The 27,127-nt window shown below is 44.7% G+C and overlaps 1 protein-coding gene across 7 annotated transcripts in view; it reads right to left on the bottom strand.

The window, feature by feature from the left end:
• ARHGEF37 (Rho guanine nucleotide exchange factor 37) overlaps window positions 1-27,127 on the bottom strand; it is a 113,598-nt gene that overhangs the window by 28,497 nt on the left and 57,974 nt on the right. For all 7 annotated transcript variants that reach the window (XM_074360916.1, XM_074360913.1, XM_074360917.1 and 4 more), the window contains exon 16: window positions 23,393-23,571. The gene's annotated coding sequence lies outside the window, so the exon portion shown is untranslated. The remainder of the gene's footprint in view (window positions 1-23,392; window positions 23,572-27,127) is intronic.

Here is a 27,127-nt window from a genome sequence, read left to right as displayed (position 1 = left end):
TTGGCTTGCTCTGCTGCCCAGCCTTTCAGGGGGAAGAAGCCTGATATTATTATTCTGAAAAGAAATATATGTTCTGAACATGCAGTACATGCACGGAGTAGAAAATTCAAAATGAATAAACGAGGATATAGTGAGAAGAGAGTCTCTTTCTCTCCCTAGTGCCCCAGTCATCCAGTTCTAAGCCAGTTTCTCACGTGTCCTTTCAGAGATATTTGTGCCACATATTAGCATATGCATGTATATAATCTATTTAATAGAACACAAATGCTGTACATAATGTCCATACACACAAACACATTTATATGGAGGACGTATTTGGATTTCTTCTCGCCAGAACCCAACTAGTTCCAAGGCTGTAGTCCTTTCTTGCTTGATAAGACAAATTTCTACAACTGAGGCAGTTCATCTGTCCATTCATCCATCCATCAGTCTGTTTGTCCGTCCATCCATACATCCATCTATCCATCCATCCATGAACATCTGCTAACAAGTATTTGGTGAGCACTCACTCTGGGCCTTCTGGGGAAGCTAAAGATTATGTAGAAGAAAACAAATAATAGAAGAACACTAACACATTTCAGACAATGGAATGTGCTTTGGAGAGACTCATTCTCGGTTAAGAGAAGAAAGGAAGGAGGGGAGGTGAAAAGGAGAGGGAGGGGAGGGCTATTTTAGATGGAGAGGCCAGGGAAGGTCTCCCTCAGGAGGTGACATTTAAGCTAAGAACTGAATGACAAGAAGGAGCAAACGTTACTGGTTTCCTTGCTCTGATGACTTTCCAATGAGAGATTCCGCGGGCAAAGTTTCAACCTGATCCAAGTGGTGAAGAAGGTGGGCTCAAAGGTCCTGGAAGCATGCATTTGAACCCATCTCTGCCACTGAAAGCCAGGTGAGTCTTGGGCAAATTATTTAAGCTCTCCATGCCTCAGTTTCCTTCCCTGTAAGATGAGGTTATATAAAAATAGTACCAACTTAAAAGGATCACAGTGAGAATCAAGTGGATTAAGCAGTGTGGGCTGCCCGGGCTGGCACAAAGAAAGTAAGCACAAAATGATGTCTAAAAAATTACAAAGCCAGGCAAAGAGTTCTTAGATGGAAAATCAAAAGTATGATCTATAAGAGAAAAAGGTGATAAAAATTTTCATCAAAACTAGAAATGCTTGCTCTGTGAAAGACACTGTTAAGAAGATGAACAGCAAGTTACAATCTGGGAGAACCACATATCTGACAAAAGGCTTATATCTAGAATATATTAAGAACTCTCAAAACTCAGTAAAAAAACAAACAACCCAATTAAGAAATGAACCAAAGGTTGACCAGATACTTTACCAAAAGGATACATTACAGCAAATAAGCACACAAAAAGATATTCAATAGCACACCCTTATGTCATTATGGAAGTGCAAAACAAAGCCATGATGAGGTACCACTGCACATCTATTAGAATGGCTTAAAAAATATCTGACAACACTAAGTGCCATCAAGACATAGAAAAACTGCAACGCTCACGCACTGCCAGTGAGAGTGCAGAGGCATACAGCCACTCCGGAGAACAGTCTGGCAGTTTCTTATAAAGTTAAGTCTACATTTAACATATGATCAGCAATCCTGTTCCTAGGTGATTACCCTAGAGACATGAAAACTTATGTTCCCATAAAGACCTACACACAAGTATCTATAGCGGCTCTATTCATAATCATCAAAAACTAGAAATGATCCAAATGTCCTTTAAGGGAAAAATAGATATACACACTGTGGCAAATCCATACTACTAGAAAGCTACTCAGCAAAAAAAAAAAAGGTGGAAACTCTTGATACACGCAACAGCTGAATGAACAGGAAAGGAGCCAGTCCTAAAGAGTTACGTACTACATGATCACTTTTATATGACATTCTTGAAAAGACAAAGCTAGAGCAGTGGAGAGAACAGATCAGCGGTTGCAGGGGTAGGTCTGGGGAAGAGTGTCACTGTGGCGGGGCAACTCTAGGTCGTTTGGGGGCTGATAGAACTGATTTGTATCCTGTCTGTGCTGGTAGTTACACAAATCTACACATGCATCAAAATTCATAGAAATGTACACAAAAAAAAGCCAATTTTATTGCCTGCTAGTTTTTAAAAATAAGAAGAATTAAAAGTGACTAATGATATTGTCATTCGAACTCAGCCACTCAGTTCCAATCCCTCCTCCCTCCTTCTCTTCAATCTCTGCAACCAGAAACTTCTTACAGAGGCACTTCCATCCCCTAAATATTTGAAAACATCTTATAACTTGGCTTTGTTACTCTGCCTACAAAGGTTATATACATTTTTGTTGGAAAGAAAAGAAGGAAGGAAGGGAGAGAGGGAGGAAGAATTCAATCATTACAGAAGTGCATGTCATTGAAAGCAAAAGCCCTCAGGAATCCCACCCACCAGAATTAATGGCTGCGAGAAGCTTCCACCAGAACCATTTCAAAGCAATTTTATACAGTTGTTTCCTCACAAGGTTCAGAACCCATATGGTGGGATTTATTCTGATCGATTGTTCAGGGAAACACAGAGGACCCTGGGGAGAATGACCTTGAAAGATTAACAGCCAGGAAGCCAGCCCATCCTCTTGTCAAGTCAAAGCATTTCACAGCTGGACAGAGTCTCAGGGTGATCTAGTTCATTAAAGGTCATCCAGTCCCTTCCTGTCCCTCTCCACCACCACCCCTAACAAGACTCGTACCTCATGGCAGCCTCTCCCCCACACCCCTACCTCCCCCTCTGCACCCCGGCCTCCACTTCCCTCTTAGCCAGCTCCTTTTGCAATCACTGTTCAGATTATTCAGTCAACATTCAACAAATCATTCATTCACCTGTTCCTTCCTTCTTTCATCCAAATATACTTACTGAGCACCTAATACCTGCTATGCACCATGCTGAGTCATAGGAATACCCTGGTGAACAAGATCCACACAGTTCCTGCCCTCTTGGAGCTTCCATCCTAGTCAGAGAGACACTGACTAACCACAGAATGATTCTAACATGTATTTCAATGAGAACTTTGCCAAAGCCTGGAAAATGCAAGTACACGGTGTGGGGAGAACAAACCTGGCCAGGCCAGGCTTCCCTGCAGAAGGACCGTGAAGCTGTGACCTGCAGGATGGGCAGGAGTTAGCAAGGTTCAGAGCAGAGGGAAGGGCATTCAAGGCTGAAGGAATTATACGTGCAAAACTGCAGGAGGTCAGGGTGGCTCACGTGCACTGTGGGGACCAGCAGGTGCTGAGGTCACAGCAGTGGACAGGGTACAATGACAGCTCGCCCGGGAAGTGTTTTGGGACTTTTGCACTGGCTTTGTGGCCTCCCTTGCCTTTTCCCTCAAAGTCCTGCATCTGAAACAGACTGTTTCCTGTAGGGTTCAGGGTATAGGATCTGGAGTAAGACCTAGGCTCCATTCCTCCCTATGTATGTACAAAGCGGCAACAACTTTCTGTGTACCTCATTTTTCCTGCCTGTAAAATGGGTATAAAACTATAACATGGGAGGTTTTAATGAGATAACCCACATAAAGTCACGTAAAGTCATGATCACAGTGCTTGGTACTTCAGCACTGCTTGGTTTGTGGTGCTACCATTGTTACTCATGTTATTAGAGGCACCGTGCTGCCTGTCGCTGGAGGTGCTGTCTCTATATAGTCAAAGACGGATTTAACATGGAGCGAGGCAGGGCTCCCAGCCTCTGGATTCCTATAGACAAAGTCCAAGCACTGACTCCTTTGGAATGACATTCCTTGAGTCCATCAAGTATGTTTTGGAAGTGGACTCGCATTTGTCAGTGACACAGGCTGAAGAGTAGAGGACAGCTAAGTCCCAGGAAGGTTCCTTAGATGACAAATGTGTGCTGTCAGTTGACATCAGCCCATCCTCACCCCCTCCTCCTGCTCTGAAGGCTGGACTTCCATCCAAAGGATTCCAACCATTCTGTCAGTAACGAGAGCCTCAAGAAGTCCTCTCTGAGCTGAGGAGTCATGGGTTCTGCCTTCCCAGAAAAGCACCTTTGCACCAGTGGGATAGCATGCCTTTGGACTGATAAAGACTCGCCGTGTCCAGTTATGGGTAGGAATATTGCAAGGGGGTAAAGCTATTTTTTGCCACATGCTCTATCTCTCCAGCAGGCACAGTGACATTGCTGGGATCCAAATATTCTGAGCCGTAGAAGGTCATGGAGCTGAAGGCTAGAAGGCCTGGCTCTCAAAGAGCCAGGTCGGGGGTGGGGGGGTTATTTGCATCACTGGTTAGGGGGTCCTAGGACCTTTAGCTGTCATCCCTTCCATCCCCTGGCCCAGCCTCAATCCACTACCCAGAGGGCTTCTGTTGAACTGATTCCCCTGGGCCGAGTCTGGTGGCAACTGTTTATTTTTAGCCTATGATTCCCCCGAGAATGAGAATGCGGGTGGGCCCCTGTGGAGCAGGGGGAGGGAGGCGGGGAGGAGGAAGAGGAACTTCAGGGCCTGGAGAGCCAGTGAGGACACAGTCCAGTCCAAGCCCTCACTCAGCCTTGTGATCTGCAGTCCTCTCCCTCCTCGGCTCCCCCAGCTCAGGATCAGGTTGGACTCCTGTCCCCGTGTTCCCCTTTTCCTCTTCCCTGAAGGCTCTACAGACAGTGGGCCTTCTGTTCCTCTTTAGAGCTACCTTCATGCCCTCGGTCATTTGGGGTTCTCATACTCGACCACCGTGGGTGTGGAACAGGACTCCCTCCTCCTTCCTCTGAAGAGATGTCCCAGATTCCATCTCCTTGGGTCTGCCTGGTACCAGAGTAGGTGCTTAATACATACGGTGAGCTGAAGGGCGGATTTCACTGCTCCTCCATGTAGGCCAAGGCCTGAATAATGGAAGAACCAGTAAGGGGAAGTCATAGGGGTTTAGAAACTTACAAAGCCCTTAAGTCATTGTCTCTGGTTGCTAGTTCCTGTCTCTTTTCTGAGAAGTTCCCTGGAGCCTCTGGGCCTCATCTTTGCCTCTGTAATTGAGAGGGAAATGCATCCACCCCCTCTTCCTCTTCAAGCCTACCTTCAGCCTTCCCTGACAAAAGAGAAACTGTCTGGAGAGCTGGCCTCAATCCTGATACATACTCAGGTGACCCAGGGCAATATGCCCTGCCCCCTGCAAGAGATGGAAACCTACTCCTGTGGGATTGCTCTTACAAGCAAGAGTGTGTGTGTAAAAGAGATGACATGTAGGTAGTGCTCAATAAATGGTTGCTGTTGTTGTGTTATCATTAAATAAATGGTGCAGGAAACCGAGCCTTCTTTTTTTTTTTAACATTTTCTTCTTTCACGATACACCTGATCATTCCTCATATTTATAGAGTGCTTTAATATTTGATAAGGCGCTTTTACATCCATTAGCTCATCTGATCCCCACACAACCCCTTGAAAAGGGCCAAGTCATTATTCCATGATTATTGTTCCCATTACACAGATAAAGACACTCATGTTCCAGAAAAACATGGACGAGTCTCGCTCACCATTGTGTCGTCAGCGCCGGACGCATGGTCTGGCACAGACTAGGCGCTCAGAACAAAACAGAGCAAACCCTTTTGAAGGAATGACCTATAGGATGTAACCCCATGTGCTGCTTACCCTTTCTTCGCCTGTAAAACGGGGATTAAGGCTATAGGATATACACAGGAAATTCAAATTCTAGGGCTGAGCTCCATAGCAAGGCTTGCTCTTTTTAACAGACAGAAGGGGAGTAAAGTACGTGCAGCAAGCCGTTTCCCCTTCTCCCAGAGGAGAGACTCACTTTAGGTTTCAGGAGGATAACTGGGAAGTGCCTCTAACAGGAAGATAGTCATAGCTCATTTGTGGGAGTGTCTCAGACCAGATCCCTAGTGTCCTCATATCCTAGGACTTTGGTTTCTCCTGCTTTCTCCAGCTGGAAGTTGAATTTTAGGAAAGAGATGAGCCTATGCGCATGTGGTCATGGGAAGCAAACTCCAGAGGAAGGTCGGGGTGGGGGGATCTGGAGTAGAAATCAAAATTTCCTCCTAAATTGACACCATGGGGGAAAGATCCTGCTGCATTTGGAAGAGATGGGGTGAGGTGGATGAAAATATAAGAGAAAATTTAATCATGTGTGATCCCTTTTTAGGTCAGAAATCATTGTATTAATTTGGGGACATAAAAATGTATTATATATAAGTTGATTTTTGCTGCAAATGTTCACAAGCAGTTTATTACATTTCAAAGTATAATCTTTGTTGTCAGGCAATAATTATAAATCTGTGGTTTACTTTTAAATTACTGATTTTTTTAAAAATGGAGCTATAATTGTTAAGTTTTAGGGAGTCTCCTCAGTTTGCCCATTGAGGAGAAGCAGAAGTCACCCACACTTAACTTCAAAAAAGCCTCCGTCACAGATAAACAAGATTGTACTGTGTAGCACAGGGAAATACATACAGGATCTTGTGGTGGCTCACAACGAAAGAGAATGTGACAATGAATATATGTATGTTCATGTATAACTGAAAAATTGTGCTCTACACTGGAATTTGACACAACATTGTAAATGACTATAACTCAATAAAAAATCTTTATATAAAAAAAGAAAAGAAAAGAAAAGAAAAGAAAAGAAAAGAAAAGAAAAGAAAGCCTCTACCATGTCGGAGCTTATGGTTTATAAAGAGAGACCACACATCTTTAAGAAAGTTACCAAGACTATGTAGGAGGCTCCTCAACACATGTAAAATTTGTACAAAAATATCTTCTATGAAAATGATTTGTAATCTGCAGACTTAATACCTGGGAGATGTCTTGAGATGTTAAATCCCATCCTCTGGGTTGTGGGGGGTTTTTTTGCTTTCTCCAAATAAATCTGATCTTTAAAGTTCAAAAAAAAAAAAAAAAACAAAAGACTGTGTAGGAAGAAAAATCTCAACTCATTGATGACAAAACACTTCTCTTGAAAATTATCTCATCATTGTGTGTACATTTTATTTTCTAGTGACTGTAAATCACATGTTTTCCTTCAGAATGGTTTATAATGCTTTTAGAGTCTTGGAATCTGAAATAAAGCTGATGTTTATTGAGCATCTACTATGTGGGAGCCACTGTCCTGAGGACTCTACATACGTTCATTCATTTAATCCTTATCACAGTCCCATGACAGAGGTACTATTATTACGTCCATTCTACAGATGAGAAAACAAAGTTCAAGGAAGCAAAGTGGCTTGTGTAAAGTCCCATGGCTACCAAGTAGCTGAACTGGGGTTTAAATCCAGGTGGAGAGCAAAGTGGTGGATGGTTTGGCATGAAAATTAGGCTCAGGCAGCCCTCTTCATTTAACCAAGTTACCTCCTCAGAGTGAACTGGGGCAGACTATCCCCTTCCAGCCGCATTATCCCATGGAAACGCATGCAACCCTCTTCTTTCCAGACCCTACCGCAACAGGAACAATTTTGTGACTTAGGTAGCTGTTGGAAACACACCAATGCTCCTTAAATATTGCTTTAGAGTTTTTATCTCAGAGCAAGTTTTAATTCTCTAAACTTCATTTTGAAAGGATTCTTCCTTTAATCCCTTTTATAGAGGATGAGGTCACAGAGGCAAGAAAAAGCTGATTTCTAATTCCCTCCCAACTCCACATTTCTCAGTCATGCTCCAACTAACCTGCCTGGAACCTTGTGAGGAAGCAGAGAAGGAGGATCACATTTCTGGCCCTTCCTGTCCCCTTGCTCCTTTAACACGCCCTAATGCAGTGCAAGACCCTGTCACAGGCATTGGGAGCTCAGGAGGGAACACAGCTCTGCCCTCATTTGGGGTACCTTCTAGTAGGCGATGACTGACAGTCAACAAGGGAAAAGGAGATGGACTGAATTGCAGGACTGTATCTGTGCTCTGAAGGAAATCCCCCGTCTTTCGGTCTGGCACTGCCACTGCCTGGTCAAGCTCCCGGCCACCACCCAGGCCTGGGGAGTGGGCAGAAGCACGCCTACTACCAAGACTGAAAGTTTTAAGAGGAAGCCCCAAGCGAGGGGGCGTGGAGTTCTCAGTCTTGCAACAGAGGCAATTCCTGGGTCCCGGAGGGGCCGTTTCCCCTTGACCCCACGGTCTGGTCACCCTGCCCTCTGTGCCCAGAAACTGTACTGAGCCCACACTGGGCACAGCTTTACATTCAAAACTTCCCTATGGCTTGACTTTTAGACATCACTTTGGGAAAGCCAAGTCTACCTAGACTTTGGACAACTTATCTTAAATGCTTTATTTTGGGGAGATTTGTTTTTCAGGTTTAATATCTTTGAGGAGCCAAAAAGGTCCTGGGAAGAAAACCACACTAATCTCATCTTACACCTTTAACTCCTACCTTCACAGCCGAGACCTACTGGGAAGACCAGGGTGGAGATCATCTGTCCTGAGCCTGACACAAGGACGGTCCCAGGAGCCACCCCTCACTGGCAGGCACTGCAGAGTCCTGGGGCCCTTTTCCTCTCCATGACATCAACCAGTCCACAGGAGACCTACCAGAGGAGGACAGAGGCTCTCATCCCCACTTTCAGAAGCGGGGCAGGTCATTTGCTGGATGCTACTTACGCATGATTGCGTGACTCTAAACCCAGTGCTGTTTTTACCATCGCAGTGTTCCCCATTCTGTCAAAGTCCTCCCTCTGACTTGTGTGAAATCCCTCTAACATCTATACCATGATTAATACATTTTTCAAGGTGGCCTGTTTCTTCCCCTTAGTCTAAATGCCTTTGTTTAAAAACAAAACTTGATTATCACTGCTCTAACCAGAAATCTGATTTCACTTACCGTAAATGGAAGGCAGTCATAAAAATAAATGCAAGGAGAGGTTAGCAAGTCCCGCTAGACACTGTGGCCTGCTGCAGGCATTGAGCCTGAGGCCGGCTCTTTGTAGAATAGGGAGGATAGCAAGTGTCAGAGGTGTTGGAGACAGGCTAGCTCCCAGCTGAGGATCTCTCCTGGGAGGCTGAGGGAGGAATGAGAAAGTGATGAACTTTCTCGCTCTGTGAGCAAATCAACGCTCTGCTGTGCCCATCTTGGACATCAAGCTCCTGTCTTGCTCCTGGGGAAACCTGTGGTGCAGCACCCCTTCTTGGAGAAGAGGGGCAGCTCCCTTGCCTTGGCATCACCCCTACAGCCACCCGACCTGTCTTGGAGGCCATGCTTTGCAAGATCCCTCTTCCTCTGCGTCCCCACTGTGAGGTCGGTCCCAGGCACCATCCCTGCCCACTGGTGTCCTAGCACCACACCCCCTGCCCTAGCCAGGCGGCAGAGCTCCTCTGTGTTGCTGCAATCCCTTTCCAAGCACTCCTTCTGCTTCCTGTTCCTCCCGCTTCAATCTGCCCACCAGCCCAGCCCAGGTGCATCATAAAGTCCAGACTGATCATGCTGCTTCTCTGCTAAAAACACCTCCGTGTCTCCCACTGTCCTCAGGATGACGTCCTTCCTCTTCCACAGCCCACCTGCCCTGTCCTGCCCACACACCTCCCCAGCCTCACTCACCTTCCCTCCCCCAGCTCTAGATCTCACCAGGTCGGACGTCTTCTTGACTTAGGAATTTCTTAAACAACGTTCCCTCTGCTTGAAGCGCTGCTTCTCACTGTTACCCATCCTCCTGTCTCAGCATCACCGTCACTCCCTCCTGGCAGCCAGCCTGGTCTCCCTTGGGGCAGACCCCTCCCCTTTGATGACCCCGTGTTTCTCCCATGGCTCACTCTCTATTGGGATCACCTGTAGCTGTTTGTGGCTCTAGCCCAGACCTAGCATAGGGCTGGTACTGTGTGGAGCCACAGAAGTACTTGCTGACTGGATGAGGGTGTTTATTCATTCCCTGCACCTGTCAATCCCCACTCCCACTCTCTACCTGCCCCGCCCTTGGTCTTCACCTAATTAAGTTCTCCCTCTCCCAGCCCTGACATTCCAGGTCAAGTCCCACCTCTCCCATGAAGCCCGCCCTGATCGCTCTAGTCCAGACAGAATCCACCTTCCGTAGAACCCCTAGAGCATCTGTTTGTTGAGTGAAGAAACGGGACGCATTATAAATGGAGCAGAGTGAGAAAACAATGTCTTCTAAAATTCAAACTCATGGTAATGACTTCTATTTTTTAAGAGAGAAGGCATAATTCCTATCAGTGGAAAAATAAATCTCTCAACTACTTCCTTGGAGAGGCTGGTGGGAGAAAGAGAGACACAGGTTAAAATCAAAGACTTTTTTGGTTTCTCTTTGCAGTAAAGGTGAGATCCTAAGAAGAAGGCCCCTTTCAAAAAGTTACTTGGTTTTTTGGGAAATAAATAATAGTTTGCACATGGTACGTAATTCAAAAGGGAGCTGGCCTTTCCTTAGTGCGCCACATTAATGAATTTGAATGTGGAAGCACATAGGTATCCATGGAGGTGGAGAATCCATTGCTCCTGGTGATACAGGGAGGGAAACTGCATTCCTGGGGAATTCCCATGGGAGGAAAAGTGGACTCTAAGGGCAATGGGCCAGGCATCCAAATGCTGTCCTAGGGTCTGTGCAGGGGGGTGGCCAGGGAAGAGGTCTCCGGGTGCAGGGCTGGCCAGCTGTTAAGTTGCCCTTGCACACCTTGTCAGCAACATTGACAAAGTTGGCTGCACTCAAATCCCTGGAGGGATGGTTTGAGGGGCAAATGAGGAAAGATGGCTCCAGTCACCCTGGAATCAAAAAGCCTCAGAGAGAACAGGAACCCAGAGCCTGGGGACACAGGGAGGACAGCGGGACTTTCCCTGGGGACTTGTGGAAACCTTAGGAGGGCACCAGGCTTCCTACCGAGGAGGAATAGGGCTCCAGCCAACAGTGTTAATCTCAAAGGACACACGACCTCAGCTAACACTGGAGTTACAAAGAGTCTTGCTTTATGTTATTATCTTTTTCGGTTTCTGACATTCTGCATTCCTGACTAGACCACAGGGTCTCTGAGATCAGGGACGGGGTCTCTTTTCCTCTAGTTTCCACTCCCCTGGCCAGTAACAGCGAGCCCAGCACTGAATCCATTTTGCTGGCTCCTACGACATTCTCACTGAGAGAGGACTGTGGCTGAATGATTCACACTGACCCCTCCAGGGGACAGCTGTGGTTGAGTGGTAGCGTGCCCAGGGTCCTGGGTTCAACCCCCAGTACCCCCATCAAAATAAATACCAAATTACCTTCCCCAAAACAGAAAACAAAACATTTTACATTTTGACCCCCTCCAAACACACACACACACACACACAAAGCACTTGGAAATAGCTCAGGGGAGGCAAAGGCACTGCCGGGCTCCCAGGGCCCTGGGCCCTAGCCCAGCCCCCACTACCTATGTGCCACTTTAGGCAATCCTAGGGCAAAGCCCTTGACTAACTCAGCTTTTGTTTCCCACACCCTCCAATCAACAGCTCAAGGAACCACAAAGCAATCTTTATGGCTGCCATACTGGCTGGATTGTGAGAAGTTTAAATAAGGCTATTTCTAAATAATTCCCAAACTGTTCAAATACGAAGGTTGTAATGGCCAGAGACTGGCATGGGCTGAGGAGCCCAGCAAAGCAAGATTGCCAGAGGCCTTTGTAACTGCTTCAGAGGCTGCACTGGTCTGGAACCAGCTCCAACTCAAATATATGCACAAAGAGGAGGCTCCCCCCCCCACCTTGCAGACCCGGCCTGGCCGTCTTGCCGCCTCCACTGCAGAGATAAGAAAGCAAAGACTCAGAGAGGTTAACACAGTCATGTGAACATCAACAGGGTAGTCAAGAATTAACCTCATTAGACCAACACGAATTCCTGATTCCAAGTGACTCCAAGTGACTAAATTTCTGCCAAACTGAGGCTCACGTTACTTTCCAGAGAAAAACATTCTAATTCTAAACATTATAGTAACAATGTGGGACTGCTGGGGGCTATGGGCACACTAGCTAGCCATCAGCTTGGTACTCTGAATTCTTGACATAGCTCAATTTAAATTTTTGATTTTAATTATTTGTGAGTGAGCTAGAACGCTCATGGCATGTACTGATGTGTCATTTTGTTGTGCCCAAATTTAAATCATAGCACTGGGAGGCTAGTGTACTGAACTATTAACAGCCAGTAAGTAAGCCCAGCCTGCTGCCCAGCGGCCACATTTCAACAGTGTAGTTGTCTCATGTCATATACCCTGGAATTCTCAGGAGGGAATGTAAAAAAACATTGACTTTCTATGAAATATGGATTCTTGAAAAAGAAGCCAACTTGGCTTTGTGATGGAAGGGAGGAGTAAAAGAAGTATAAATTCCTGTTATTTCTTAAGCCAGAAAACAGAAGCTTTGGATAAACTACAGAGTAAAAGATTGGACCTAGTAGGAGCTCAGATTCTAAAAATGGTAAGTTCACCTTTTTTTCCAAACAGTAATTTTAAAAAAAGTAATTTATAAAACCGTTTTAAGCAATCAATGGCAAAAACAATAACAATAACCAAAAAACAAAAACAAAAACAAAAAACCTCTTTGGTACGCAAAAGACCTTTAGAGAATTTGAAAGCATTTGATGTGCAGTGTGAAGATGCAACCCTTTATGGAGATGGGGTTCTGGAGGAAGGCAATTACCCTAGCGAAGTATTCCATACATACAAACTTAGGGCTCAGAAGGGTTTCCAGCAATTAGTCTAGAGAAAACTGGAGGCCCCTACGAAGTCTTGCCTCACACCATCAATCTGCTCATGGTTCAATTTTACCTCCACTCCCAGCCCATCCCAACTGCGTGGTCATGGTGGCCTGAAAGCTAGTGGTCAAAATGATCACTGCAAGGAACTGCCTCAGGCTATCTGTTTTGATTTCATGACACCTTTATTCATTTATTTATCCAATGGATTGTTACTATGGGCCTGATGCTGAGATTACAGTAGAGAATATAGACATGGGCTTTCCTTCAGGAACTCATAGTCTATTCAGGGATCAGACACATAAAATACAATATGAGGGTAAGGTCAAGATGTATTATAGGGCACTAACAGAGCACTGAGGAAGGGACACTTAAGCCAGATTTGGTGGTCAGGGAAGACTTCCCATAGGAAGCACTATCAGTGCTGGGACCTGAAGAATGAGTAGAAGTTCATTAAGCAAAGAAGGGAAAGGGAAGAGCCTTCTAGGTAGGTGGAACAGCATAACTGTAAGTCAGGTGTCAAGAGTACACAACCAGCTCATGCTGGGCTTTGAACTTCATCCTTGGAGGGCAGTGAGAGCCATGTCTTTACAAGGAAAGGTAAAGAAAGCCTATAAAATCTGAATTTGCCTCAGGCCCCGGCTTACACCGCTTCCTCTTAGAGTCCATACCTTCACCCCTATCCTCACCCCTGAAGAGTGGCATGATGTTATTCTTTTTTGTTTGTTTTCTTCCCAGGCATGAATTGCTCATCCCACATACCCCTGATCTCTCTTTTCCTTCTGTCAGCAAAGAAGTTTGTCTTGCATCGTAATCATTTCTCAGCCAGGGCAGAAATTCAGTTCCTGCACAAATAGGTCTAGGAATGTTAAAGTCCTTTCTAAGGCCAAAGTCCTTGATGGGGGGACAATGGCTACTCTGAGGTCCTGGGAACCTGCGCATCTGCATCCTCTCGGCGTTTGTTAAAGAGGCAGCCGCCCGGATCCCATCCCAGGTGTGCGCAGTCCTCACTCAGAGCAGGCCGGCCATGGAATGGGCGCCAGCGCCCTAAGTGAGCCTGCTGCTCACTCAGCTTGGAAGCACAGGAGCAGTGGTCACAAGCACCGGCTCTGGGGTCGGTTGCCTCCACGGTTCAGTCCCAGCTCTGTTTGACCTTAGGTCAGTTACATCATCTCCCTAAGCCACTGCTTCCTCCTCTTGAAAATGAGAATAATAATCATAAAACCTACCCAACAGGATTATTGAGAGGAATGTAATGCATGTAATACACTTGGCACAGAGTCTAGCATACAGGAAGTGCTTGATAAAGATTAAAGAACAAAAAACGACAGGGAACTATATTCAGTATCTTGTAGTAGCATTTAATGAAAAAGAATATGAAAAGGAATATATGTATGTGTATGTATGACTGAAACATTATGCCGTACACCAGAAATTGACACAACGTTGTAAACTGACTACACTTCAGTTTAAAAAAAGAACAAAAAATGGTCATATCTTGGACTTCATTTTAGTCATAAATGGGCACAGGGCTTAAGACAGCAGGCCTGGATAATCGGGGGGCTGGAATCTAGGATTAAACACACCTAGAGGAGTAGGCTGACGCTGAGGGGAGGAGAGGAGGTCTAGGTGCTTCAGACACATTACTCTGAGAGAAGGGTGAGAGCCAACAGGCTGGAAAAGCAGACCACCTCGGGGCAGCTGAGAAAGGGCTGATACAGGGCCCCAAGTGCACAGCAGAGGGGGTGGAAATGAAATCTCCAGGAAATGTTCAGAGAATCTGATAGGAAGCTTGGCTGTGACAACTCTGGGTAGCAGTCACGATTCTTGCCACTACAAACCAGTCTAAGCAAAAAAACAACAACAAAATTTGGGGGTCGGGGGGGAGTTCATTTAACTAAAAAGGCAGGGAGTAGCTGAATCCAATTTAAACAATGGCATCAACCAGTCTCCAGTTCTCGGCTCCAGTTCCTTCTGTCTTAGCTTTGTTCCCGGGCAGGCTTGTTCTCTGCCATGGCGAAAAGTCAATCAGCAGCTCCAATGCAGCTCTGCATGTAGCAACCCCAGGTCAGAGACAGCACCAGCACACACAGCCACAGCCCCAGCAAAAGTCCTGAGGCTGACATTCATTAGCTGGGCCTGGGTCACATGCCCACCTCTGAACCATTCACTGTGACCAGCAAAATGGAGCATTCTGATTAGCCAGGCCTGTATCATGGTCTCAATCTGGACTCCAAAATAGCGACTGACTGATCATAAAGGATTCCCTGAATAAAATAGGGGCCTTGATTCTGGAAGAAAGTGTCAACCTGGGAGAAAAAAAAAAAAAAACACCCACAGGAATCCAGTTTGAGAGAAGCAGCATTTATTTGGGATCAGAAAATTGCAATTTGGGGTGCACAGATTTCAGTAGAAACCCAAATGGTGTGCCGATTACAGGAAATGGCCCTCAGGGGTTTTATGGGGAAGAGCAGAGGTAGATGAGGTAAGCTGTTTTTCAAGAGGAGTTCACTGGAGCAAAATGAGGTAATTGATCAGGTGAAGCATTCATTGATAAAAGATGAGGTAAAGCTAGATTTGGACTTCACTGGTCAGGTGAAGTCTTGACCAGGTAAAAGTTCACGGATCGGTCCTCTCAACAGGACATTCTGGTTTCTCTGCTGACTTGGAATGTTGGTGGTTTGGTCCACTTCAGAGGTACAGGAAACAGGATGAGAAAGGCAGTTTTCCAGGAACGCCAGCTCTATTTTAAATGGCTCCACTCATGCCATCTTTCACAAAGGAATGAGGACAAGTACAAGAGGTGTCCTCAGTTTGTCCATGTCCACATGAGACACCCCTGCCGCCAGATATCTCCAGAGGCAAGTACTTGGGCACCTGAGCATCCATATAGTTCTGCTGCAGCCACCACAGGCTTGGTCCCGGGCAGAGGGTTCTAGCAGCAGTGGATGGCAGCTGGGAGGAGTCCTTCCCCACAGAGAGTGGTGACACCACAGATGGTGTTTGCTGAAAAGGCAGTTCTGGGAAGAATCAGGCTCAGCTGGTTTGTACAAGCCCCTAGCTAGATCCCCCTAGTGTGCTTCAGGAGAGGCTGTAAAGGACAAAAACTTGGGGCCCTTACCAGGGAAGGAGAGTGGGAGACACTAAAATGCCTCTAGCCCTCCAGAGGCTAGGACTCCTCAACCACAGCGCCTAAAGATGAGGGGGAGCTGGCAGCCTTGGGCTGAGAGGGCATTAGGGATGGTGTTCCTGACACTCTTGCCCTTCTCCCTCCCTTCTTCCCAGGCAATTCTCCACCCCCACCAGAGCACCTTCTGAACCATGCAGTCCTCTGAGTGCCTTCACTCCCAACACTTGTGTTCACTCACTAACCAGATTAGTACCTAGACTGGGCCACGCCCTGTGCCAGGAGCTACAGTGAGTCACCGCGCACAGCCCACAACCTTACAAAACACACAGCTCTAGAAAGTGTGCGTTCTTTATTCTTAATTGCACAAGTTACACATGCAGTGATTCTCCTCGTAAAATATTTCAAAAATATCTTTACTACAGAGGCCACCTGAATCCACTCTAGCCAGCCACTCCCTCAGAGTAACCTCAGTTATACATTTGATGTATATCTGTTGAAACATTTTTCTACACGTGTACATCCTGGTATATTCACTTGCAAAAGCATACAGCTTTTGTTTTGATGATATTTTTAAAAAAAGGTCCAAAAGGGTACACCATGAGCATTCTCCCTCCTACCCCATCCCCCAGCTGCTCCATCCCCCGTCAGAACAGTCAGACAGGGTCATCAGTTCCCAGTGCTTCCTCCCAGATAAGTTAGACCAGGAGTCAGCAAACCTTGACTGGAAAGGGCCCGATCATAAATATTTCAGACTCATAAGCCTCAAAGAGGACTTACGGTCTCGTCACAACTACTCAACTCTCTGCCATTGTTTTCAGAAAGCAGCCATCGACAACATACTAATTAATAAGCATAGCTATATGCCAATAAAACTTCATTTATGGACATTGAAATTTGAATTTCATATCATTTTTATGTGTAATGAAACATATACTATTCTTTTGATTGTTTTTCAACTATTAAAAAAAAATCTAAACACCATTCTTGGCTTGTTCGCTGTACCAAAGCAGGCAGTAGGCTGGATTTGGCCTGTGTGGACTGTAGTTTGTTGGCCCTAGTCTATGCACCCACAAAAAAACAAGCATACAACATTCTTTCCTCTCTTTTTCACATAAGGGGAGCGAGCCAGACACATTGTTCTGTATCTTGATTTTCACACTTTGTGATAATGTCTTAAAGATCATGCCACATGAGTTCACACAGAACTTCATTTTTGCCTTTGGCATAATAATTGCATTTTATTTCATGATAGCACATTTACCATAATTTCCTTAGCCCATCACTTACTGATCGGTATTTAGGTTTTCTTTTACTATTATAAAATTCCTTTGATAACTATGTAAATTTAAAAAGCTAAAGATATAATCTGTTCTTAGAAACAGTAATTAGTACATACTATGTAAACTAAAACAAAGTGCAGTATACTGTATATATGTATTTACATGCAATATAATGTGTATGTGCAGTTAAACTGTAATAATTCTACCTAATAAAACTGAAAAAGGAGAAAAAAATCAAAAATTTTTTAAATTAAAAATTAAAAAATTTTAAAAAACAGATGTTTTATCCTTTAAGGTTTTAAAAGGTGAAAAAAAAAGTTTCATTGAAAAATCCTGTACATATTTGTATGGGTGTGTTTTTTTCTTTTTCTTTATTTTATTTTATTTTTTATTGAAGTGTAGTTGATTTGCTATGTTAGTTTTAGGTGTACGGCAAAGCAATTCAGTTATCCACATACATACATTTTTTTTTAGATCCTTTCCCCTTATACGTTAGTACAAAAAATTGAATATAGTTCCCTGTGCTATACAGTAGATTCTTGTTGTTCATCTATTTCATATATAGTAATACGTATCTGTTAATCCCAAACTCCTAATTTATCCCTCCCACCCTTTCCCCCTTGGTAACCATAGTTTGTTTTCTATGTCAGAGTCTATTTTTGGTCTGCAAATAAAATTTGTATCATTTCTTTGATTCCACATATAAGTGACATCATGTAATATTTGTCTTTCTCTGTCTAACTTACTTCACTTCATATGATAATCGCTAGGTCCATCCATGTTGCTGCAAATGGCATTATTTCATTCTTTTTATGGCTAAGGCATATTCCATTGTGTGTGTGCGTGTGTGTGTGTGTGTGTATACACACCACACCTTCTTTATCCAGTCATCTGTGGATGTACATTTAGGCTGTTTCCATGTCTTGGCTATTGTAAATAGTGCTGCTATGAACACTGGGGTGCATGTGTCTTTTCAATTACAGTTTTTTCTGGATATATTCCCTGGAGTGGGATTGCTGGACCAAACGGTAGCTCTATTTTTAGTTTTTTAAGGAAACTCCATACTGTCCTCCATAGTGGCTGCACCAATTTTCATTCCCTGTGTGGGTGTGTTTTGAGCTTTACTGAGATATAATTCACATAACATACAACTTATCCATTTTAAGTGTACAATTAAATGGCTTTTAGTATATTTACAGAGCTGTGCACACAGTAGCACAATCAATTTTAGAACACTGTCATTACCCCCCAGTAAGCCCCTTACTCCTTAGTTGTCATCCCTCCAAGTTCTAGGCAACCACTGATCTACTTTCTGTTTCTCTTGATTTGCCTATTTTGGATATTTATATGGAATCATAAAACGTCATCTTCTGTGACTTAGCATAAGGTTTTCGAGGTCAATCCATATTTTAGCATGTTATTAGTATTTCAGTTCTTTTCATTGCAGAATAATATTTTATTGTATGGCTATACCACAGTTTATTTATCCATTCATCAGCTTACGAACATTTCAATTGTTTCCACTTTGGGGTTATTATGAATAATGTTGCTATGAACATTTACGTACATGTTTCTGTGTAAACATATGTTTCCATTTCTCCTGGTTATCTATCTAGGAGTGGAATTGCTGGGTCAGATGGCAACTTTATGTTTAACCATTTGAAGAACTGTCAGAATGCTTTCCAAAGTAGCTGCAACATTATACATTCCCAGCAGCAATGTATGAGGATCCCAACTTCTCCACAGCCTTGCCAAACTTTGTCATTATCTGTCTTTTTTATTACAGCCATCCCAGTGGGTGTGAAGCAGTATTTCATTGTAGTGCCTGTGTATATTTAACCAAGCATATTGTTCTGAGATAAAAATTAGTTCTATATCTTGGCCTTTTCCCCATATATACCTACATATATACATGCAGATCTTTGTGATTTTTTAAATGCTACATAGAATGCCAAAGCATAACTGAAGCCCAGTTTAACCACTCCCTCTTGATGGCTATCTAGGCTGTTTCCAACTTTTTATCAGTACAAACAGCACAGCAATGCACATTCTTGTTTTACCTCCTTGTGCACAGAGCAAGCATTTCTTGAGGATAGTCTCAGAAGTGGAATTGCTGGATAAAGGGGCAAGCACATTTAAATTTCTGGAAAATATTACAAACTACTCTCTGAAAAAGCTCTACCAATTTGCACTGCACCAGTAGGGTATGAGTGCTCATTTCAGTACATCCATACCAGCCCTGGCTATTAACCCTTTTACTGGGGCCATAAAGCAACTTGTTTTCATTTGCATTAGCCTCATCCTCAAGAGGTTGACTACAGGGCTGTATTCCAACCTGTGGCTCTCCTTCCTCCTCTTTGGCACCAGGCTGATGCCCCTCCATCTCTGTGTATTCCATGCTGCCCAGCACAGGTCTGAGTGCAGCAGCTACTGATAAATTTTGGAATCAGGCACTGTGATTTTTGCAGTCCTATGTGGAAAAATACGTTCTGAGACCCTACAAAATTCTACAGTGTCTTAGTTCTCCAAGATTTAATTGCAGATGTTAGAGCTTCTATCTGAGGTGTGTTGCCTTCTAAGCCTGAAAGAATTCAGGAATCCTTGATTCCTGGTCTAGGGAGCAATTTATTAGCAAACAGCAGAATGACTTAAATACCTAGTCAAGCTGGAACATGAGAGTCTTTCAAAACAGGGCCCAGGATCCTGGGAAGCAGGAAACCTCTTCTGCTGGAAACTTCCTGATACCATCATGCAAACAGAATGGGGAAAAAGCCTTAGGGGTCATTTAAAGCTGTCCAACTGTACAAACTAGGAGACTGAGACCCCAGCTGGGAAGTGACTTGCTCCAGGTCACACAGCTAGTCAAGAGCAGAGCTGTGAGTGCAGCCCAGGTTCTGATTTCAGGTCAGTGCTCTTTCCTCAAAATGTGTGGAATCAGAGGATTTGCCTCTACACCCCTCCCCAAGCTCCTCTGCTCCTACTGGAGAGCATCACCTTTCTCAGAAGGCAGCACAGAGTGGGAATGAAGGGCTCTGGTTTTTGAAACAAACGGCTTTGGATTCAAATCCCAGCTCTGCCACCAAGGTCTAGTTACTTTACTCTTTGACCCTCAGTGTCTTCTTCTTTGACGATTAATATTACCTACCTGACAAGATTATAGTTGTAGTTAGTTATTACCTGCCTCACAGGGTTATATCAGATTTCAATGAGCCAAATACAGAAGCACTCATTAAACTGTGCCTTTTTTCCCCTCCTTTAATGCTCCACCTCTTGGGTGAATCAGCTGTGAGGGTGTAAAGATTAATTTCTCATAGCGTAGGGAATTCCCAGTTTAGACTCCACGTAGTTGGGTGGATCATGTGTCCCCCACTTTGATATTTCATTTGGATTTGGCTAGAGTTGCCACCTCCCAAGTCACTCCTTTATTAAACCACTGTTCACAGCGGAGGGACTGCCAATCTGGGGAACACTCATCGATAACTGCTGATCTGGATGAACCCGAGTGGACCTCTGAGTTTTTTCCTTCCCAGCATCCTTTTCCCCTCTGGTAACAGCTCCTGACTTGCCTTTAGTGAACTACGCCTCCTCACATCTTAGGCCATAGGTGTCAGTGACACTCCCCCTGCCTCCCAACTTTAGGAGCAAAAACATGATCAAGTCTGGCTAACCAACAGAACTTATACCCTGGCTCCAGGGAGTGATTGGTTCAGCAATAAGCATGTCACTTAACAGAGTCAAGGGAGAGTCAGCCCTGGGAATCCTTCTGCTGGAAATCCTTGAGAATTTCTAGCAATTTCCAATTGGGAAGTGCTAAATTGGTAAGACATAAGCCTGGGGATGCTGGTGACCTCTGCATAGGAAGAACCTACCTGAGGATAAAGCAGGCAAAGGCGAGCAAAAGAAGAGACTGAGACAGACCAAGTACCAATGACACCTATCCCCTGGGTCCAGCCAAGATTGAATTTAGAGCTAAATATTTCAGTTATATGAGTCAATAAATTCCCTTTTTGTCCAGCACAGGGACTATAGCCAATATTTTATAATGACTTTAAATGAAGTATAATCTCTAAAAATATTGAATCACTATATTGCACACCTGAAAATAATATAATATTGTAAATTAACTATACTTCAATCCATCAATCGATCAACTCCCTTTTTTTTTGCTTAAGCCACTTTGGAGTGGGTTTTGTTATGTGCAATTCAAAAAGTGCTGACTACATGGGACATCTAAGGTGCCTTCCCACCCAGAGACTGGGATTCCAGGTTCCTTTTGGATCCCACTTCTACCAGACAATGATCTTCAAAGAGTTCCCAGAGTTGAGCAACAGAACTCTCAGAGATCACTTAGTGCCAACCTCTCCTTATTTATGCGGGGAGACCTGGGGGTCAAGGAAGGGTGAGAGCATGTCCTGAGTCATGCATACAACAAAGCCAACAGGATATCAGCCCTTGGCTCTATCAATAAATACACCCATACGAGTGGGTGATAACAGGCGGCAGTGCAGTGCCAAAACACTGACAGGTCTCCTCAAGGACACGCACACAGGGACAGGGGCTCCCTCCTTCAACATGAAAAAGAGAGTTACTGTACCTCAGTTTCTCTAACTGCAATTGAACAAACACACAGATAAATGCTGTTTTTATCATAAATGGAGTGTATGGAAATGGGGAAAAATTTTTTCAGGGGACAAATATGAGCAAAAAGGAAAATGAAGCCACTTGCACTAAAACTGACAACAACTGGGGAGCATATTCCTTTGCGTTTGCTTAATCTATGAAAATTTATATCGGGTAAGGTGGAGACTTGCTCTGGGGGACCCAAACTATCCTCCTCAGGAACGAACTGGGATGAGTCTTGGGAGTGAAAAAGGGAGGAGGCTTCTACCAGACAGGGTTCTTGGTGTGAACACCAGAAATTAGAGAACAGGGGATTTTTTTGGAAGGCCAATGGAAGCTTACACAACTGATGAAAGACTAGAAGAGCAGGCTTGGTCAGCAGGAATTAAGGAAACTCTGAAGGTTAAGAAGCAGAAAGCAAGAAAAGCAGTCATTCCCCTTAACAGAGACATAGGTCAGGACGCTATCAATGACCCACAACTGCTATTCCCTTGTCCTTGCCAGAGTTAAAGTCCTGAGAAAAGAGCATTTCAGATCACGTGTTCCCCATTGTTCCACAGGTGAGTAGAGGAGGGATCTGACCTCTTTAAGTTCAACTGGAGGAGACCAGCAATGGCAGGAAGGAGCCAAGAAGTACCCTAGCTCCAAGACAGTCGGGGAGAGGCAATTCTCTTAATGAAACCAGGGTGTTTTTAGTGGGGGGAAGGGCTAGTGTACAGCCCCAAGCCAAGAGCTACCTATTAGTGAGCCTAGAGAGGACAAGAGCTCTGGTCTACTGCTTCTAGGGCTAGTGTATCACTGAGCCTGCAAGCTGGTCCCAACCCACTACCCTAGCACACTGTTGGTACACTTGGGAAATAAAGAAACCATGTTTGAGTGTGTGGACATAAAGAGCTGTAACGCTGAGTGTCCAGGTCTGTGTGTCATGGAGAATCCCCTGGAGAAGCAACTGCAGGACCAGCCTAATGAAATGTGCCTTGATCAATAAAGTGGTTTCTTTAGAGGACAGGGGCTGTACCTGGGGCTAGTTAGTGTTGACAGTGTTTCTAGGCTCCTGGAGATGTGATGGTGGAGAAGCGCTGCCTCTAGGCAACCAAGCTGCCCCTTTCAACAGTGCCCTCATGTGGCAGTCTCGGCAACTGCAGGATACACAATGGTCAGGTTTCTAGGTTTTTCTCCTTCAGGAGATGGCAACTAGAACTGCCCCTTTGGACCAAGTAACTGCTCTGAGAGTTATCCTGGAAGGGAGGACCCTAAGTTGGGAAGAGAGTCATTCTCAGAAGAGGTGGGATGGGAACTCAAGCCATTCAATTTCAGTAATAAAAACCGTGTAACATAGCATCCTACTGGCAGGGAGGGTAATAGCTCAGTGACAGAGTACATACTTAGCATGCATGAGGTCCTGGGTTCAATCCCCAGGACCTCCAATTAAAAACAAAAAAACCATAGCATTCTTCTACATAAAGACTGATTCACCAGGATCTTTTGGATACTGATCTCCTACTGGCTATAATCCATCCAGCTGTCCTTGAATCTGTCTCACAGTTTTCCAACACATGTAACCACGAGGATATCATACATTTGCTTGTCCACTGCCTTGCTCAAGTTCAGACATACTGTGTCACTATCATTTACTTATCAAAGACAGACTTTAGGGGCTCATTTATTGAAGGGAAACAAAGGAACTAGATCCCCGACCTTCAGTGTCCCCTTTGATTCTGGGGGTGGTTTGTAGGAGACTCACATTGCACCGGGAGTCCAGAGTCTTGATCCTTGGCTCCAGATTGGCCATTAACTTGCTGAGTGGCCTTGAGCAAGTTGCTGGAGTTCTTTGAGCCCCACACCCCTCCTCAGGCAAATAATCTCCATGGTGCCCATCTCAGGGCTGCTCACTGGTTTGAAGGAAGTCAACACTGCAGAAACCTAGAAAAGACAAAATAAATAAATCATTATTAACAACAAGTGATGTGGGGAGATTTTCTGCTGCAGTATTGGCTTTCTCGTGTCTGCAGAGTTGAGGAACTTGGAAATAGGGCTCTGGTTCAGAAAAACAGCTGTTAAGGAGTCTTTCTGCATGTGTGTACATGTGTCTGCAACTCGCTCTGACTCTGTGTTTCTCTCTGTGTGTCCCTCTGTCTCTCTCTCTCTCCTCTTCCTCCAATCCTCTCCTACCTTTTCCCAGTCTTAGCCAGGCCAGAGCTGAAGTGTTTTCACAAGTGACAGCTCAGGACCCTTTTAAAGCAGGTCTGCCTTCCCATAATGGCTGTGGTTAGAAGATCAGGCCATGTTGAGACAGCCTCTGGGTTTTTCTGGCTCCAGGCTTGAAAGGCAGAGCATTTCAGTCTCTTGCAAGTCCCAGTTAAACAGAACTTCAGTGGCAGATGAGGGAACAGAAGCCCCAGGCTGCTGTATTAGGCTCCTGGGGAAGGAGAAGGGCCGGGAAAGGTGGCGGGGGTGGGGATCTGCCAGCACTTGGTGACTGGTGGTTTCAGGCCAAGGCAGGCAGCACTGATACCACCCGCTCAGCCCTGCTTCCTGCCCACCTCTGGCCTCTGCCAGCTTTCTGCCTCTGCAGCCTCCGAGGTTCAACACAAACCAGGGTGTGGATCCTGACTCTCTCACCTGCTACGTAACCTAGAGCAAGTCATTAACCTCTTTCAACGGATTTCTTTGGAAAATGGAGATGATAAGAGGTAAGCTGTAAGGATCAGGTTGAACAATTGCATAGCACAGAGTGAGAGCCAGCAAATTATGGGCTATAGACCAAACTTGGCTCACTCCCTGGTTTTGTATGACCTGCAAGCTAAGAATGGATTTTATATTTCTCAAAGGTTGGGGGTGGGTGGGAATCAAAAGAAGAATAGTATTTCATAACATTGAGCATGATATGAAATTCAAATTTCAGTGCCTCTAAATAAAGTTTTATTGGCACACAGCCAAGCCCATTCATTTATGTATTGTCTAGGGCTGCTTTTACACTCTAGTGACAGAGCTGAGTAGTGGGGACCAAGAATGTATATAGCACTCAATACCTAAAATACTATCTCATCTTTTACAGAAAAAGTATGCCTACCCTTGGCACAGGTACAAACCACCTGGATTCTGTTCTGTCACTTACTAATTACGTGTCTCTGAGAAGGCCACAATTTCCTCTTCTGTAAAATGGGAGTAACAGTTGTGATCAGGGGCTATTTTAAGGACTAAATGAGTTAATACTTGTAAAGCACTAGGACCAATGTCTGCATGCATTACCATGTTGAAAATAAATAATTGAGATCATGTATACGAGGAATTAAGCAATGATCTTGTATTCTGGATTTGGTTGGAAGCAAAATCATAAAGAATGGTGGCTTTATCCCTGATACTGTCCTGGGCAATAGCTTTTCAGTCAGACACTCAAATGAAGACATCTGAGGTAAGACAGTGGAATGCACCAAGGGTGTGCAAATGGACAGGAATGACTGAGGAAGGACAGAAAATGGATTCCCAGAGGCCCTGTTAGGAACAAATGCACTAACTAGACAGATGAAAATTTGGAAGGCTAAGCCTATGTGTGGCTGGTTACTCTACAGAGACATTAATGTGTGTTTTGCCTTTTTTTTTGTTTTTCGTTTTTCATTTTGCTGCTATTGAAGAACAAAAAGAATGAGAGATGGTTTCTTGTCTCCTCCTTGACAACCCCATCTCCCCAAGAGGAAAAGAGTTTTGATGCATGGAGTATTGAAAAGAACTGAAAGTGGAGGCAGTTCTCCCAAGGTGGGAGAGGGTTTGGAAGACTTGAGGTGATGGAGGAGACATGACAGAGTAGGAGCATGTATGACATACATTTGAATACAAAGCATGATGTGCTGCCACTAAAGTGAGTGAAATCTCAGGTTGCATTAATAGAAGCAGGTCTCGTAGAAAGAGGGAGATGATGTCCTTTCTTCTACTCTAGCCATGTACTATTCCGGGCAATTTAAGAGGGATGTGGACACATTCAGTAGTATCCCCAGAAGTCCTCATTAGTTGCACTGGGTTTTTCCTCACCCTCATCATCTCTGACCCATGGGAGCAGTTGATAAACGCCAGTAGCTCCAAACATTCTCAATTATGCAGAACTCACCCACTCTCCCCTGGAGAAAGTGGGCCTGGAGGATGAGTCCTGTTGCAGGTCAAGAATTTTACTTTATCAGCAGCTACAAAAGCATTAACCTGATCCCTAGGGGCAAAGTTTAGCTTGTTTGGCAACTCCTGGGATCTGCTGGCCTGAAATGCTTTGTCCCCTAGTGGTCTTAGACTGAGTGGCCCAACTCAAAGTCTTCAAGGCCCCCTGCCACGTGTCTGCAGCCTGATTTCCCAATCTTATCTCCCATTACTCCCTTTTACACATGTACAACTCAGCCAAAGGAGAACACAGTTCAACTTTTTCAAAAGAACATGCTATATTAGTTGTTTCTGATTGTAAGGGGCAGAATGCCAACTCAAACTGGGTTGACCAAGAAAGGAAAGTTTACTGGCTCATGTGACTGAGATGTACAGGGTTTCCTGGCATCAGGCCCAGTTGGAGCCAACATCTTAGGGTCCCTCGATCTTGGTCTCTTGGCTCAGTGTTAGCTTCATTCTCATAGGAACTTTCCCCTAGGAAGTTGAAAAATGGTTGCTGAAAGCTCCAGACTCAAATGTTGCAGCTCAACAGCTCTAACAGAAATAGAATTTTGCTCCCCCAAGAGTTTGAGCCCAAGGCTTAGGAACTGACTTTCATCGAACAGACTGGGGTTATTGCCCATCCCAAATCAAGTCCTGTGGCAAGAGGCATTGAACACAGTGATTGAAAAGGTCCAAGTGACATGCCCCAGGATGCAGGGGAAGAGATCCCATTAAGAGTTGGGGGTATCACGAGAGTCAGTGTGGCTTACACTCAGGACTTGAGAATGGCAAAGGGTGGTCCCTAAAGGACGCTGTGCATTCCATGATTAGAAGCAGGGGAAATGGGTGATAGGCAGGCAACAGTACACGCCCACCCCCACGCATGCTGTATCACTCCTCCTGGCAACCTAGTAAATTGGTATCAGTCCAACAGAGAGTGAGGGAAGCAAAGCCAAGAAGAGCAGGGGAAACCCTGCATTTCTTCTTGCTGGCTCTGAAAGGGGACTAGAAGGGAGGATGTGGAACCATGGGGAGGATTTTAAACTTTGAAAGTTAACCTTCCTGCAAAGATCATGACTAATGGAAAGAGAGATGCTCCTGGAGCCTGGGCGCAGAATCAGGGAGGGAAACCCAGGGACTGGGGAGGAGTCAAGCAGCAGATGCTACCTAATATGCTTCTTCCCCGCCTATCCTTTTTTTTTTTAAGGTGTTTTATTGGTTTTTTCAGAGTAAGCACATATGCATTTACTGGGGTTTTTTTTCGGGGGGGGGGGGTAGATAATTACGTTTATGTATTTGTTTATTTAATGGAGGTACTGGGGATTGAATCCAGGACCTTGTGCACACTAGG

Source organism: Camelus bactrianus, chromosome 3, assembly GCF_048773025.1.
Source record: "Camelus bactrianus isolate YW-2024 breed Bactrian camel chromosome 3, ASM4877302v1, whole genome shotgun sequence".
In the NCBI taxonomy this organism is placed as follows: domain Eukaryota; kingdom Metazoa; phylum Chordata; class Mammalia; order Artiodactyla; family Camelidae; genus Camelus; species Camelus bactrianus.
Note: the sequence above shows the minus strand (reverse complement) of the source record. Positions and strands in the feature narration are given on the sequence as shown.